This window comes from Capra hircus, chromosome 21 (genome assembly GCF_001704415.2).
Source record: "Capra hircus breed San Clemente chromosome 21, ASM170441v1, whole genome shotgun sequence".
Classification (NCBI taxonomy): domain Eukaryota; kingdom Metazoa; phylum Chordata; class Mammalia; order Artiodactyla; family Bovidae; genus Capra; species Capra hircus.
The window spans coordinates 4,093,479-4,110,217 of record NC_030828.1 but is presented as its reverse complement, the minus strand read 5'-3'; positions in this window follow the sequence as shown (position 1 = coordinate 4,110,217).

Here is a 16,739-nt window from a genome sequence, read left to right as displayed (position 1 = left end):
AGCCCCCATTCCAGTAAGTTGTCTTCCAACAGGTAAAGCTAAATTTATGAGGAGAAGGATACATTCCACAGATCTGAAGTTCGTTCGGGCAAAGTAACATTGTGCTCTGCTGTGCTTAGTCACTCAGTCGTGTCCAACATTTTGCAACACCATGGACTGTAGCCCACCAGCCTCCTCTGTCCATGGGATTCTCCAGGCAAGAATACTGGAGTGTGTTGCCAGGCCCTCCTCCAAGGGATCTTCCCAACCCAGGGATTGAACAAAGGTGTCTCACATCTCAGGCTGATTCTTTACCGTCTCAGCCACCAGGGAAATCCAGAGTAACATTAAATGAACTGAATCACAATTTGACAAGGCATTCTGCAGCATTCCTCAGGCATCATCATGGTAAGGGACTGATGGGAATTTCTGACTTGAATGAGAAGCCTTTTTAGCTCTTGGGACCTCAACAGAGATTTAGAGAATTCACATAATGTTCCAGATAGCTGCCTAAGAAGGAAGTGGGACTTCATAGTATTTTCCCTCCCTTTTCCAGCAGAGTACATCTGTTACCCTAGGGGATCTTCAGCATTAAAAATGAATTAAAAGAAGTAAATCTCCCTTTTGGGACATTTATTTACAAGAGGCCCTATAAAGCTAACAGTGGAGGCTGAAAAATGTAACTTCCCTGTGCCTGAAGAAAACTCTTGTAATTCTGTACTGAGTTACATTTAAAACTAAATATTTTAAAAGATGGGTGTCCAAGATATCTGCTTTGAGTTTTCTCTCAGAATAATAAATTACTTTCCCTTTAGGCACTGTTCTGAAGTACTTGTCACCAACCAAAAGGGAATCATGAGAATGTCAGAATGTAAAATGAGTTAGTAATACTTTGTAGTGGAAGGTGTATCAGGTGCTTAAGTAAGCATAAGTTTTATTTTGTGTTACTTGGTTTTTACCCTTGAAGAACTGGCTTGGGCTCTTTAACCTATCAGAAACTTTAAAAATCAGGATTCTAAATTTGACAGTGTTTTTGTTTTTAACATGGTGGGTGTTAGAAGTGGGTATCATTACATGGGTATTACATGGTGGGTATTACAAGATATGTTAACAGTGATCACCTACATTGTTTGAGGAAAAGGCGTGGTGATGTTCCATTTCCCTTCAGATTTATTGAAATACAATTGACATATAACATTGTATAATTTCAGGGTGTACAATGTGTTGATTTGTTATATCTATATACTGTAAATGATTACCACCATTGCATCAGCTGAGGTCCTCATTCCTTCACATAATAACCATTTTATTTTGTAGTAAAAATATTTAATTCCTGTCTTGCCTCAGTCTCTAAATCAGGAAAAAGATGCCCTATCCACTATTTAATGAGTCTTTTCAATGGGGCTTTGTTTTGTTTGGAGCTCAAAAATGTTTGATCTTTCCATGAGAAAATGGTTTAAGTTTTGCCATATGATCAATGGTTAGTGACCATTTCTGATCCAAGTTCATAGTCAAATCACATTTAATCCTCAGAATGAAGAATTCCTTTTTAAATATTTTGCCAAGAGAATGCACTGATCAGAGTAAACATGCCCTTTCAATACAAGAGACGACTCTACAAATGCACATCACCAGAAGGTCAAAACCGAAATCAGATTGATTATATTCTATGCAGCCAAACATAGAGAAGCTCTATACAGTCAGCTAAAGCAAGATTGGGAGCTGACTGTGGCTCAGATCATGAACTCCTTATTGCAAAATTCAGACGTAAATTGAAGAAAGTAGGGAAAACCACTAGACCATTCAGGTATGACCTATTCAAACCCCATATACACTTACACATGTGTACAATGGAAGTGACAAATAGAATAAAAGGATTAGATCTGATAGACAGAGTGCCTAAAGAACTATGGATGGAGGTTTATGACATTGTTCAGGAGGTGGTGACCAAAACCATCACCAAGAAAAAGAAATGCAAAAAGGCCAAATGGTTATCTGAGGAGACCTTACAAATAGCTGAGAAGAGAAGAGAAGCAAAAGGCAAAGGAGAAAAGGAAAGATATACCCATCTGAATGCAGGGTTCCAAAGAATAGCAAGGAGAGTTAAGAAAGCCTTCCTAAGTGATCAGTGCAAAGAAATAGAGGAAAACAATAGAATGGGAAAGACTAGAGATCTCTTCAAGAAATTTAGAGATACCAAGAGGATATTTCATGCAAAGATGGGCACAATAAAGGACAGAAATGGTAGGGACCTAACAGAAACAGAAGGTATTAAGAAGAGATGGCAAGAAGATACAGAAAAACTGTACAAATAAGATCAACTCCTATAAAGAAACCTCTAGGCGACAGCAGCAGACCCCAGACTTCAGGGAAAACTCCCTGAAATGAGGTAGGAGAGAGGACGGAGACGTAAAGGGTGAAAAGATGGAGAACTTCTTGGGCAGGAACTTGTGTGCTGAGGAAGGGAGTGGGTCCTGAAACAGGAAGCCTTCCCAGGCACAGGGATGCTTCCCCACAGATGGGCGCAAGGGGGAGCTGCAGAGTATTGGGAAATGGGCAAAGCAGGGACTTAAGAGGGCAGAAAACAAAGGTGCACTTCTCAGCCTGTTAACAGACCCAGGACTATGGCCCCAACCAGACATCGGGCTCGGGGATTGAGAGTATGCCTCGGGGAGGCATACAAACCTAGCCAATGCACACAACCCCTTCAACACAGAGGGCGGGCACAGGTAGCTGAGTGAGGTGCAGCAGACAAACCCCAGGAGCCCGCACAACTCCTGTGGTACGAAGGGCAGGCCCGGGGTGCCAAGACAAGGGAGGCATACAAACTTGGGCAGCACACACAACCCTCGCAGCACAGCTGAAGGAAGTGTGGAACACACAAGCTCCACAAGAGAGGGCAGGCGGTGAGAGGAAACAAGTGCACAAAAACCTCACGACGCAGAGGGTGGACAGAGAGAGCCCAAAGAAGCCCACACTAGACGCCGGACGCAGAGGCCAGGCCTGGGGAGCTGAAACAAGTGTACACAAGCCCCGAGACGCAGAGGAGGGGCCCCAGAAGCCGAGACAAGCGCCACAAGCACCAAGACACAGAGAGGAGGGGCAGCCCACACAAGTCTCCACCACGCAGAGGGCAGGAAGGGATCCACACACGCCCGCACTCGGCAAGCGTCAGCCAGCGAGGCAGGGTGGAGAAGCACGGGCCAGGATCCCAGGCACAAGCAGGGAGCTGGCGGCAGTGAAAATAGGAGGAGAGGGCCACTTTGAGGCGGCTGCGGAGATGGACGTGTTTAACACTGCCAAAGCCAGAAGGCATTTTGAACCCATCAGTTCAGTTCAGTCGCTCAGTCGTGTCCGACTCTTTGCAACCCCATGAATCGCAGCACGCCAGGCCTCCCTGTCCATCACCATCTCCCGGAGTTCACTCAGACTTGCATCCATCGAGTCCGTGATGCCATCCAGCCATCTCATCCTCTGTTTTCCCCTTCTCCTCCTGGCCCCAATCCATCCCAGCATCAGAGTCTTTTCCAGTGAGTCAAGTCTTCACATGAGGTAGCCAAAGTACTGGAGCTTCAGCTTCAGCATCATTCCCTCCAAAGAAATCCCAGGGCTGATCTCCTTCAGAATGGACTGGTTGGATCTCCTTGCAGTCCAAGGGACTCTCAAGTGTCTTCTCCAACACCACAGTTCAAAAGCATCAATTCTTCGGCACTCAGCCTTCTTCACAGTCCAACTCTCACATCCATACATGACCACAGGAAAAACCATAGCCTTGACTAGATGGACCTTAGTCAGCAAAGTAATGTCTCTGCTTTTGAATATACTATCTAGGTTGGTCATAACTTTTCTTCCAAGGAGTAAGCATCTTTTAATTTCATGGCTACAATCACATCTGCAGTGATTTTGGAGCCGATAAAAATGAAGTCTGACACTGTTTCTAGTGTTTCCCCATCTATTTCCCATGAAGTGATGGGACCGAATGCCATGATCTTCGTTTTCTGAATGTTGAGCTTTAAGCCAACTTTTTCGCTCTCCTCTTTCACTTTCATCAGGAGGCTTTTTAGTTCCTCTTCACTTTCTGCCATAAGGGTGGTGTCATCTGCATATCTGAGGTTATTGACATTTCTCCTGGCAATCTTGATTCCAGCCTGTGTTTCTTCCAGTCCAGCGTTTCTCATGATGTACTCTGCATAGAAGTTAAATAAGCAGGGTGACAATATACAGCCTTGACGTACACCTTTTCCTATTTGGTACCAGTCTGTTGTTCCATGTCCAGTTCTAACTGTTGCTTCCTTACCTGCGCACAGATTTCTCAAGAGGCAGGTCAGGTGGTCTGGTATTCCCATCTCTTTCAGAATTTTCCACAGTTCATTGTGATCCACACAGTCAAAGGATTTGGCACAGTCAACAAAGCAGAAATAGATGTTTTTCTGGAATTCTCTTGCTTTTTCCATGATCCAGCGGATGTTGGCAATTTGATCTCTGGTTCCTCTGCCTTTTCTAAAACCAGCTTGAACATCAGGGAGTTCACAGTTCATGTATTGCTGAAGCCTGGCTTGGAGAATTTTCAGCATTACTTTACTAGCATGTGAGATGAGTGCAATTATGTGGTAGTTTGAGCGTTCTTTGGCATTGCCTTTCTTTGGGATTGGAATGAAAACTGACCTTTTCCAGCCCTGTGGCCACTGCTGAGTTTTCCAAATTAGCTGGCATAGTGAGTGCAGCACTTTCACAGCATCATCTTCCAGGATTTGAAATAGCTCTACTGGAATTCCATCACCTCCACTAGCTTTGTTCGTAGTGATGCTTTCTAAGGCCCACTTGATTTCACATTCCAAGATGTCTGGCTCTAGATTAGTGATGACAGCATCATGATTATTCGGGTCGTGAAGATCGTTTTTGTAGAGTTCTTCCATGTATTCTTTCCACCTCTTCTTAATATCTTCTGCTTCTATTAAGTCCATACCATTTCTGTCCTTTATCGAGCCCATCTTTGCATGAAATATTCCCTTGGTATCTCTAATTTTCATGAAGAGATCTCTAGTCTTTCCCGTTCTGTTCTTTTCCTCTATTTCTTTGAGTTGATCGCTGAGGAAGGGTTTCCTATCTCTCTTGCTATTCTTTGGAACTCTGCATTCAGATGCTTATATCTTTCCTTTTCTCCTTGGCTTTTTGCCTCTCTTCTTTTCACAGCTATTTGTAAGGCCTCTCCAGACAGCCATGTTGCTTTTCTGCATTTCTTTTCCATGGGGATGGTCTTGATCCCTGTCTCCTGTACAATGTCATGAACCTCATTCCATAGTTCATCAGGCACTCTATCTATCAGATCTAGGCCCTTAAATCTATTTCTCACTTCCACTGTATAATCATAAGGGATTTGATTTAAGTCATACCTGGTGGTCTGGTGGTTTTCCCTACTTTATTCAATTTGAGTCTGAATTTGGTAATAAGGAGTTCCTGATCTGAGCCACAGTCAGCTCCTGGTCTTGTTTTTGTTTTCTGTATAGAGCTTCTCCATCTTTGGCTGGAAAGAATATAATCAATCTGATTTCGGTGTTGACCATCTGGTGATGTCCATGTGTAGAGTCTTCTCTTGTGTTGTTGGAAGAGGGTGTTTGCTATGACCAGTGCATTTTCTTGGCAAAACTCTATTAGTCTTTGCCCTGCTTCGTTCCACATTCCAAGGCCAAATTTCTGTTCTCTCCCTCTTTTAACCTCTTTTCCACGTCCTCCTTTTCTCTTTCCCTCCCTTCTCTTCTTTTTTTTAATCTCTTTTTTTTTTTCTCCCTTGTTAGATTCACTCTCTTTTTTCCCCAAGCAACTTGAACTGCTGAGCTCTCTTTTCTATATTCCCCAGTTGGTCCTTTGCTCATGCAGTTTTCCAGACTGAGGATGAGCTAGTTCTGCTTTTAATTGCTTGATATCACTTTTTGTTTGCCTTGTTCACCAAGTCAGTTTCCTGTACTCTTTTCTGTATAACACTTTGGTTATAACTGTGTGTGTGGAAGTGTGTGTATATGTCTCTGTAATTACCTGCTTGATCTGCTGGATCTCCTCCCACTAGAACACAGGTACAAGTCATCCCTAACAAGAAATCAACACAAACCACCCAACCAATATTTCCCTCTGAAGGCAAAAACCAAAAGGAAGAAGGAATACAATCCTAAAGCCTGAGAAAAGGAGACCTCAAGTGGAGCAAGTTAGGGGAAAAGAATGATGAAAAGACAGAAATACAGAACAAATGAAAGAGCAAGATAGAAACTCACAAGATCGAATAAATGAAGAGGAAATAAACAGATTCCCTAAGACAGAATTCAGACTAATGATAGTAAAGGTGCCTCAAAGTCTTGAAAATAGAATGGAAAAATGCAAGAAATATTGAACACAGTTAATACACTCATCAAGGACATAGAAGAAATAAAGAATAAGCAAACAGAGATGAATACCACAATTACTGAAATTAAAAATACTCTATAAGGAACCAGTAGGAGAATAACTGAGGCAGAGGAATGGATAAGAGAGTTGGAGGATACAATGGTGGAAATAACTGTTGAAAAGCAAAAAAAAAAAAAAAAGGGAGAGGAATGAAAAGAATTGAGGATATCCTCAGAGACCTTTGGGACAATATTAAACACACAAACATTCAAATTATAGGGGTCCCAGAGGAAAAAGAAAAAAAGGCACTGAGAAAATTTTTGAAGAGATTATAGTTGAAAACTCCCTCCAAATGGGAGAAGAAATAGTCAAGCAAGAAGCGCAGAGAGTCCCTTACAGGATAAACCCAAGGAGAAACACATCAAGACACATACTAATCAAGCCAACAGAGATTAAGCACAAAGAAAGAATGTTAAAATCAGCAAGGGAAAAGCAATAAGTAACATACAAGGGAAGGCCCATATGATTAACAGTGGATCTTTCAACAGAAACTATGCAGGCCAGAGGGATATATTTAAAGTACAGAAAGTGAAAAATCTGCAATCTAGATCTCATTACTAGATTACTAGATCTCAACAAAGATCTCATTCAAAATTGGTGGAGAAATCATATCTTCACAGTCTAGCAGAAGTTGAGAGTTAAGGACCACCAAACCAGCCTTGTAACAAATAATAAAGGGACTTACGTAGCCAGTAAACACAAGAGAAAGGAAAGACCTACAAAACCAAACCCAAAACAATCAAGAAAATGCCAATAGGAACATATGTATCAATAATTACCTTATATGTGAACAGATTAAATGCACCAACCAAAAGATACAGAATGAGTGAATGGATACAAAAACAAGACCCATATATATGCTGCCTACAGGAGACCCACTTCACACCTAGACACACAGAGACTGAAGGTAAAAGGATGGAAAAAGATATTCTGTGTGAATGGAAAACAAAAGAAAGCCAGAGTGGCAATCCTTATTTCAGACAAAATAGGCTTTAAAATAAAGGATATTATAAGAAACAAAGAAAGACACTACATAATGATCAAGGGATCAATCTAAGAAGAAGACATAACAATTGTAAATATTTATGCATCCAACATAGAAGCATCTCAATACATAAGCCAAATACTAATAGGCATAAGAGAGGAAATAGACAGCAAGATCATCAAAAAAGAGAATCAATAAGGAAACACAAACCTTAAATGAAACATTAGACCAAATGGACCTAATTGATATCTTCAGGACTTTCCACCCAAATGCAGAAGAATACACTTTCTTCTCAAGTGCACATGGAACATTCTCCAAGATAGACCACATCCTGGGCCACAAAACAAGCCTCAGGAAATTTAGGAAAATTGAAATCGTATCAAGTATCTTCTCTCACCACAATGTTATGAGACTAAATATCAACTAAAGGGGGGGGGGACTGCAAAAAACTGCAAACTCGTGGAGATTAATCAATACATTACTAAATAAGAAAGAGGTTATTGAGGAAATAAGAAAGGAAATCAAAAGATTCCTGGAAACAAATGACAATGAAAACACGATGACCCAAAGCCTAAGGGATTCAGCAAAAGAAGTTCTAACAGGGAAGTTTATAGCTATACAATCAAACCTCAAGAAACAAGAAAAAAATTGAATAGACAATGTAAGTCTACATCTAAAACAGAATGATAAAGAAGAAGAAAAAAAATACAAAAGTCAACAGAAGGAAAGAAATCATAAAAATCAGAGCAGAAATAATTGAAAAAGAAATGAAGGCAACAGTAGCGAAGATTAATAAAACTAAAAGCTGGTTCTTTGAGAGAAAAATAAAATTGATAAATACTAGCTGGACTCATCAAGGAAAAAAGGGAGAAAAATCAAATAAACAAAATTAGAAATGAACAAGGAGAGGTTACAAAAGACGACACAGAACTACAAAGGATCATAAAAGAATATTATTAGTAGCTATATGCTAATAAAATGGACAACCTAGAGGAAATCGACAGATTGTTAGAGAAGTTCAACCACACAAGACTGAACCAGGAAGAAACTGAAATTATGAACAACCCAACTGCAAACACTGAAATCAAAAGAGTGATCTAAAATCTCCCAAAACACAAAAGCCCAGAGCCAGATGGCTTAACAAGGGAATTCCTTGAAACATTTAGAGAATAGCTAATGTCTACTTTTCTGAAACTCTTCCAAAAAATTGCAAAGGAACACTTCTAAACTCATTCTTAGAGGCTACAATCACTCTGATACCAAAACCAGGCAAAGACAACACAAGAAATCTACAGGTCCATATCACTGATAAACATAGATGAAAAAATTCTCAACAAAATTCTAACAAACAGAATTCAACAACATTAAAAAGCTCATATGCCATGATCAAGTCAGGTTTATTCCAGGGATGCAAGGATTCTTCAAAATATGCAAATCAATCAGTGCAATACACCACATTAACACATTGAAAGATAAAAACTATACGATCATCTCAATAGATGCAGAAAAAAAACTTTGACAAAATTCAGCATCCATTTATGATAAAAAGCGCTTCAGAAAATTGGCATAGAAGGAACCTGCCACAACATAATAAAGGTCATGTATGAAAAGCCCACAGTGAACATTATTCTCAATGGTGAAAAATTAAAAGCATTCCTTCTAAGATCAGGAACAAGACACGGGTGTCCACTCTCACCACTATTATTCAACATAGTTTTGGAAGTCCTAGCTATGGCAATTAGAGAAGAAAAAGTAATAAAAGGAATCCAGATAGGGAAAGAAGAAGCAAAACTCTCACTGTTTGCAGATGACTTGATACTACACATAGAAAATCCAAAAGAAACTATCAGAAAATTACTAGAGCTAATCAGTGAACTCAGCAAAGTCACAGGATATAAGGTCAATACACAGAAATCACTTGCCTTCCAATATATAAAAAATTATGAAAAATCAGAAAGAGAAATTAAGGAATCGATCTCATTCACCATTGTAACAAAAAGAATAAAACAACTGGGAATAAACCTACCTAAGTCAAGCTATGGTTTTTCCAGTGGTCATGTATGGATGTGAGAGTTGGACTGTGAAGAAAGCTGAGCACTGAAGAATTGATGCTTTTGAACTGTGGGGTTGGAAAAGACTCTTGAGAGTCCCTTGGGCTGCAAGGAGATCCAACCAGTCCATTCTGAAGGAGATCAGTCCTGGGTGTTCTTTGGAGGGAATGATGCTGAAGCTGAAACTCCAGTACTTCGGCTATCTCATGCGAAGAGTTGACTCATTGGAAAAGACTCTGATGCTGGGAGGGATTGGGGGCAGGATGAGAAGGGGACGACCGAGGATGAGATGGCTGGATGGCATCACAGACTCGATGGACGTGAGTCTGAGTGAACTCCGGGAGATGGTGATGGACAGGGAGGCCTGGTGTGCTGCGATTCATGGGGTCGCTAAGAGTCGGACACGACTGTACAACTGAACTGAACTGCAGGAGACAAATGATCTGTATACAGAAAATTATAAGATGCTGATGAAAGAAACCAAGATGACATAAACAGATGGGGAGATATTCCATGTTTTTGGGTAGGAAGAATCAACATTGTGAAAATGACTATACTACCAAATGCAATCTACAGATTCAATGTGATCCATACCAAATTACCAATGGCATTTTTCACAGAACTAGAACAAAAAATTTCACAATTTATATGGAAACACAGAAGACCTTAAATAGCTAAAGCTATCTTGAGAAAGAAGAATGGAGCTGAAGGAATCAATTTTCCTGATGTCAGACTATACTATAAAGCTACACTCATTAAGACAGAATGGTACTGGCACAAAAACAGAAATATAGACCAATGGAACAAGACAGAGAACCAAGAGACAAACCCACACACCTATGGGTACCTTATTTTTGGCAAAGTGAATTCGCTCAGTTGTATCGAACTCTTTGTGACTCCGCGGACTGTAGCCTGCCAGGCTCCTCTGTCCGTGGGATTTTCCAGGCAAGAATAATGTAGTGGGTTGCCATTTCCTTCTCCAGGGGAACTTGCTGACCTAGGGCTCAAAGCTGAGTCCCCTGCACTGCAGGCAGCATCTTTACCATCTGAGCCTGCAGGGAAGACCTTTTTTTTTTTTTTTTTTTTTTTTTGAGAAGGCAAGAATATACAATGGGGCAAAGATAGCCTCTTCAATAAATGGTTCTAGGAAAACTGGACATATGCATGCAAAAAAATGAAATTATAACACTACAGAAAGATAGACTCAAAAAGGATTAAAGACCTAAATGTAAGACCATAAACTATAAAACTCTTAGAGGAAAGCATAGGTAGAACACTTGATGAGATAAGTCAAAGCAAGATATTCTATGACCCACAACTTAGAGCAATGGAAATAAAAACAGAAATAAACAAGCGTAATCTAATTAAACTTACAAGCTTTTGCACAGTGAAAGATACTACAAACAAGGTGGGGGGGGAAAAAACGTTCAGAATGGGAGAAAATTATAGCAAAGGAAACAACTGACAAATAATTAATTTCCAAAATATACAAGCAGGTCATACAACTCAATACCAGAAAAGCAAACAACCCAATCAAAAATTCTGAAAGGGACCTGAAAAAACATTTCTCCAAAGAAGACATACAGATGGCTAACAAGGACATGAAAAGATGCTCAACATCACTTATGTAAATCAGAGAAATGCAAATCAAAACTACAGCGAGATTACTACCTCACACCAGGCAGAATGGCCATCATCAAAAAATCAACATACAATAAATGCTGGAAAGGGTATAGGGAAATGGGAATACTCTTGCATTGCTGGTGGCAATGTAAACTGATACAGCCATTATGGAAGATGGTATGGAGATTCTTTAAAAAGGTAGGGATAAAATCACCTTATGATTCAGCAATCCCACTCCTAGGCATATACCCTGAGGAAATCAAAATTGAAAAAAACACATGTACCCCAATGTTCATTGCAGCACTATTTACAACAGCTAGAACATGGAAGCAACCTAGACGTCCTTCAACAGATGAATGGATAAAGAAGTTGTGGTACATATACACAATGGAATATTACTCAGCTATATAAAGGAACACATTTGAGTCAGTTCTAATGAGGTGGACAAACCTAGAGACTATTATACAGAGTGAAGTAAGTCAGAAAGAGAAACATAAATATCACATAGAGACACATATATATGGAATCTGAAAAGATGGCACTGATGAATTTATTTTCAGGGCAGCAATGGAGAAACAGACATAGAGAACAGCCCTATGGACATGAGGAGAAGGGAGAAGGGGGATGTATGGAGAGAGTAACATGGAAATTTACAATACCATATTTAAAATAGATATCCAATGGGAATTTGCTCTATGACACAGGGAACTCAAACAGGCACTCTGTGACTGGCTGAGGGTGGGATGGGGAGGGAGATGGGAGGGAGGTTTGGAAGGGAGGGGACATGGATGTACATATGGCCGATTCATATTTACGTATAACAGAAAACTGAAAAATTCTGTAAAGCAATAATCTTTCAATTAAAAATTTAAGAAGAAAGAGGAGAGAGAAAAAGCTGGCTTAAAACTCAACATTCAGAAAAACTTCATGGCATCCAGTCCCATCACTTCATGCAAATAGAAGTGGAAACATGGAAACAGTGAGAAACTTTCAAAATCACTGCAGATGGTGACAGTAGCCATGAAATTAAAAGATGCTTGCTCCTTGGAAGAAAAGTTATGACCAACCTAGACAGCATATTAAAAAGCAGAGACATTACTTTGCTGACAAAGATCCACTAGTCAAAGCTATGGTTTTTTCAGTAGTCATATATGGATGTGAGAGTTGGACTATAAAGAAAGCTGAGCGCTGAAGAATTGATGTTTTTTAACTGTGGTGTTGGAGAAGACTCTTGAGTTCCTTGGACTGCAAGGAGATCAAACCAGTCAATCCTAAAGGAAATCAGTCCTGAATATTCGTTGGAAGCACTGATCTTGAAGCTAAAGCTCCAATACTTTGGCCACCTGATGCAAGAACTGACTCATTGGAAAAGACCCTGATGCTTGGAAAGCCTGAAGGCAGGGGAATTGGGTGACAGAGGATGAGATGTTTGGATGGCATGAATTTGAGCAAGCTCCAGGAGTTGGTGATGGACAGGGAAGTCTGGTGTGCTGCAGTCCATGGGGTCACAAACAGTCAGACATGGCTGAACAACTGAACTGAACTGAACAACTGACAAAAGACTAGTACTCACTGTTTGTAAAGAAATTCTTCAAACTCAAGATTAAGAAAAAAATATTTTTAATGGGTTAAATATGTGAACTGACACTTCACCAAAGAGGATATAAAGAGAACAAACAGATGCATTAAAAGATGTTCAATATCCTTAAGTTGATAAGATAATACCATAAACCTATTTAAACTATTTTAACTATAGAATGGTAAATTTTTTAAAAGGCTGACAATAGCAAGGAATGTGGAGCAATTCCACATGTTTAACAACTCATCCCAAACTCTAGACTTTGTAGGTTTTCTCCTGCAGTTTCTTTAAAGAGTTTTGTAGTTTTTGTTTCACATGACGATCTATGACCCACTTAGAGTTATTTTATTTATGTTTAAAGTATTTATGTTTAAGGTATTTATGTCAAGGTTCATTTTTTCCTTATGAATATGTCTTTATGAATATGAATATGAATATGAATATTGTCAAGGTTCATTTTTTCCTTATGAATTTGTCCTTATCAATATGAATATGAATATTGTCTTTTCCAATACCACTCTCCTTCCTCCATCAAATTTCTTTGGCAGATTTGGAAAAAATCTTTTGGCCACATGTGTATAGTTTCTATGCTATTCTTTTGAACCATTTAGTTGGCCCTTTGCCACTGCCACGCTGCATTAATTAGTATTATAGTAAGCTTTAAAATGGCTCTTTATTTGCCATGGGATTTTTTGATCATAGTCTTCATATTTCAAATTTTACTTTGTGAGACTCCAAGCCTTAAATTCCATAGAAAAAGTTGATACTTTGATCAGACAATTGACCTGGTTTAGGCTGCAGGTTACAAGCTGTTTTCTGTGTTTTGCGGCTCCACTATCAGTTGTATGCGAGAGTTCTAAGTGTATCTATATGTTAGAACTCTCAGATATATACTACTATATATATATCTGTATATATACTACTGTATATATATATACTGTATATACTAATATATATATATGTGTGTGTATATATCAGAACTATATATCTGTAGTTCTCTTCGGATATATTCCACATGTGTCTAGAACCTAAGTAATGGACAAGCAATTAGTCCACTCCTAAAAATCTTTGATATGCTAATTATGATTAGATCCATGCCTACGATCCATCCATCCATGTCCAAGATAAGTCCTGGAAGATATAAACAATATTTTGAGATCATTTTCTTGACCACTTCCCTTTCTGCAATCTATCCTGTACTTTTTCCTTCTATCTTTCCTTTTTTGAAACCATAGAGTTTACTTTTTATTATGTTTAACATTTCTTGCTAAAGTTTGAACAGGATTTTGGACATCAAATCCCTGGTTTGCTTTTAATTTAGTCTTATGTTTAGCAGAATCATAACCACATGATGTTAGACAATTCTGTACTTTTTCTGTAGATAGGACAGGGAGAGGAAAAAAGTGAAGTATTAATAGCTCTAGGAATGCAGCCCCACCAAATAAAGAGGAAGCCTCCCTCTCTTTCTTAGAGTTTTGAAACTTCTGGGTTCTAAAAGTTGCCATAATTATCACCAAAATGATATTTCTACCTAAGAATCAGGAGTTTTTTCCCAACACATCAAGCGAGATAAGAGGATTTATTCTAGAACCTCACTTTCTGAAAAACAGGGCTGACTTCCAGATTTCAAGCAGTGTTAAATTCAAGCCAAGAGACTCTGGAGGAAAATCAAGGGGAAATTTCTTGACCATTTGGTGGTACTTCAAATTCTGGTGTTCTTTCCCAATCCATTTACTATTATTTAATTTTCTGTGTCTTCAAATATTTGTTCCAGCCATTCTGATCATGTTTTATGCTTTTATGAGTTGGTAAAGAGTGAATCATCTTGATCTCATCACACACAGGAACTTACAAGTTGTATCTTTATGAAATTTTAATTTTCTGGTTTTTTGCTGGTATATAAAAATAGTTGATTTTGAAATATTGACCTCATGGCAAAGAGCCATGAAAAACTGACACAATTTTGGTTTCTAATTTAATTCTATTGTGGACATTATGCATTGCATGATTTCAATTCTGTTAAATTTATTACGGCTTCTTTAATGACTAAGTATGTTGTCTTTCCTGGAGAATGTTCCATGTGCACATGAGAAAAATGTGCATTTTGCTCTTGTTAGGTGAGTGTTGTAGAGAGGATTATTAGGTTTAGCTGGTTTATAGCAATGGCACCCCATTCCAGTACTCTTGCCTGGAAAATCCCATGGATGGAGGAGCCTGGTGGGCTGCAGTCCATGGGGTGGCTAAGAGTCGGACACGACTGAGCGACTTCACTTTCACTTTTCACTTTCATGTATTGGAGAAGGAAATGGCAACCCACTCCAGTGTTCTTGCCTGGCCCAGGGAGGGGGGAGCCTGGTGGGCTGCTGTCTCTGGGGTCGCACAGAGTCAGACACGACTGAAGTGACTTAGCAGCAGCAGCAGCAGCAGCAGCAGCAGCAGCAGTGTTCAAGAAGTGTTCAAGACTTCTATTTCCCTGAAGGTTTCTATTTGTTCTACCAGGATTGAAAGTGGAACTGAAGTCTCCAGATATGATTGTTGAATTGTATTCTTTTCCTATCAGTTCTCTCAGCATTTGCTTAATATATTTGGGTGCTCTGTTGTTAGGTTCATATATGTTTATACCATCCTGATAGGTTGACTCATTCCTCATTATGTAATACCCTTGTTTTCTCTAGCAACATTAGTTTTTCTTAAAGTCATTTTGACATTTGATATTAGTATAGTCACTACCAAGAAAAAGAAATGCAAAAAGGCAAAATGGTTGTCTGAGAAGGCCTTACAAATATCTGAGAAAAGAAGAGAAGCAAAAGGCAAAGGAGAAAGAAAGATATATCCAACTGAATGCAGAGTTCCTGAGAATATTAAGTAGAGATAAGAAAGACTTCTTAAGTGAAAAGTGCAAAGAAACAGAGGAAAACAACAGAATGGGAAAGACTGGAGATCTCTTCAAGAAAATTGGAGAGATCAAGGAAACGTTTCATGCAAAGATGGGCACAAAAAATGGACAGAAATTGTATGGACCTAACAGAAGCAGAAGATATTAAGAAGAGGTGGTAAGAATAAACAGAAAAACTATACAAAAAAGATCTTAATGACCCAGATAGCCATGATGGTGCGATCACTCACTTGGAGCTAGACATCCTGGAGTGGGAGGTCAGGTGGACCTTAGGAAGCATCTCAATGAACAAATCTAGTGGAGGTAATGGGATTCCAGCTGAGCTATGTCAAATGCTAAAAGATGATGCTGATAAAGTGCTGCATTCAATATGACAGAATTTGGAAAATTCAGCAGTGGCCACAGGACTGGAAAAGGTCGTTTTTCATTCCAGTCTCAAAGAAAGGCAATGCTACCACACAGTTGCACTCATCTCACATGCTAGCAAAGTAATGCTTAAAATTCTCCAACTGAGGCTTCAACAGTACATGAACTGAGAACTTCCAGAAGCTCAAGCTGGATTTGGAAAAGGCAGAGGAAGCAAAGATAAAATTGCCAATATTCGTTGGATCATAGAAAAAGCAAGAGAATTCCACAAAAACACCTACTTCTGCTTCATTGACTACACTAAAGCCTTTGGCTGTGTGGATCACAACAAACTGTGGAAAATTCTTAAAGATGTGGGAATAGCAAACCACCTTACCTGCCTCCTGAGAAATCTGTATGCAGGTCAAGAAGCAACAGTTAGAACTGGACATGGAACGACAGACTAGTTCCAAATTGGGAAAGGAGTACTTCATGGCTGTATACTGTCACCCTGCTTATTTAACTTCTATGAAAAATACATCATATGAAATACTGGGGTGGATGAAGCACAAGCTGGAATCAAAATTGCTGGGAAAAATATCAATAGCCTCAGATATGCAGATGACACCACCCTTATGGCAGAAAGGGAAGAGGAACTAAAGAGCCTCTTGATGAGAGTGAAAAAGTTGGCTTTAAACTCAAAATTCAACAAACAAAGGCCATGGCATCCAGTCCCATCACTTCATGGCAAATAGATGGGTAAACAATTGAAAAAGTGACAGACTTTGTTTCCTTGGGCTCCAAAATTACTGTTGATGATAATGCCAGCCATGAAATTAAAAGACA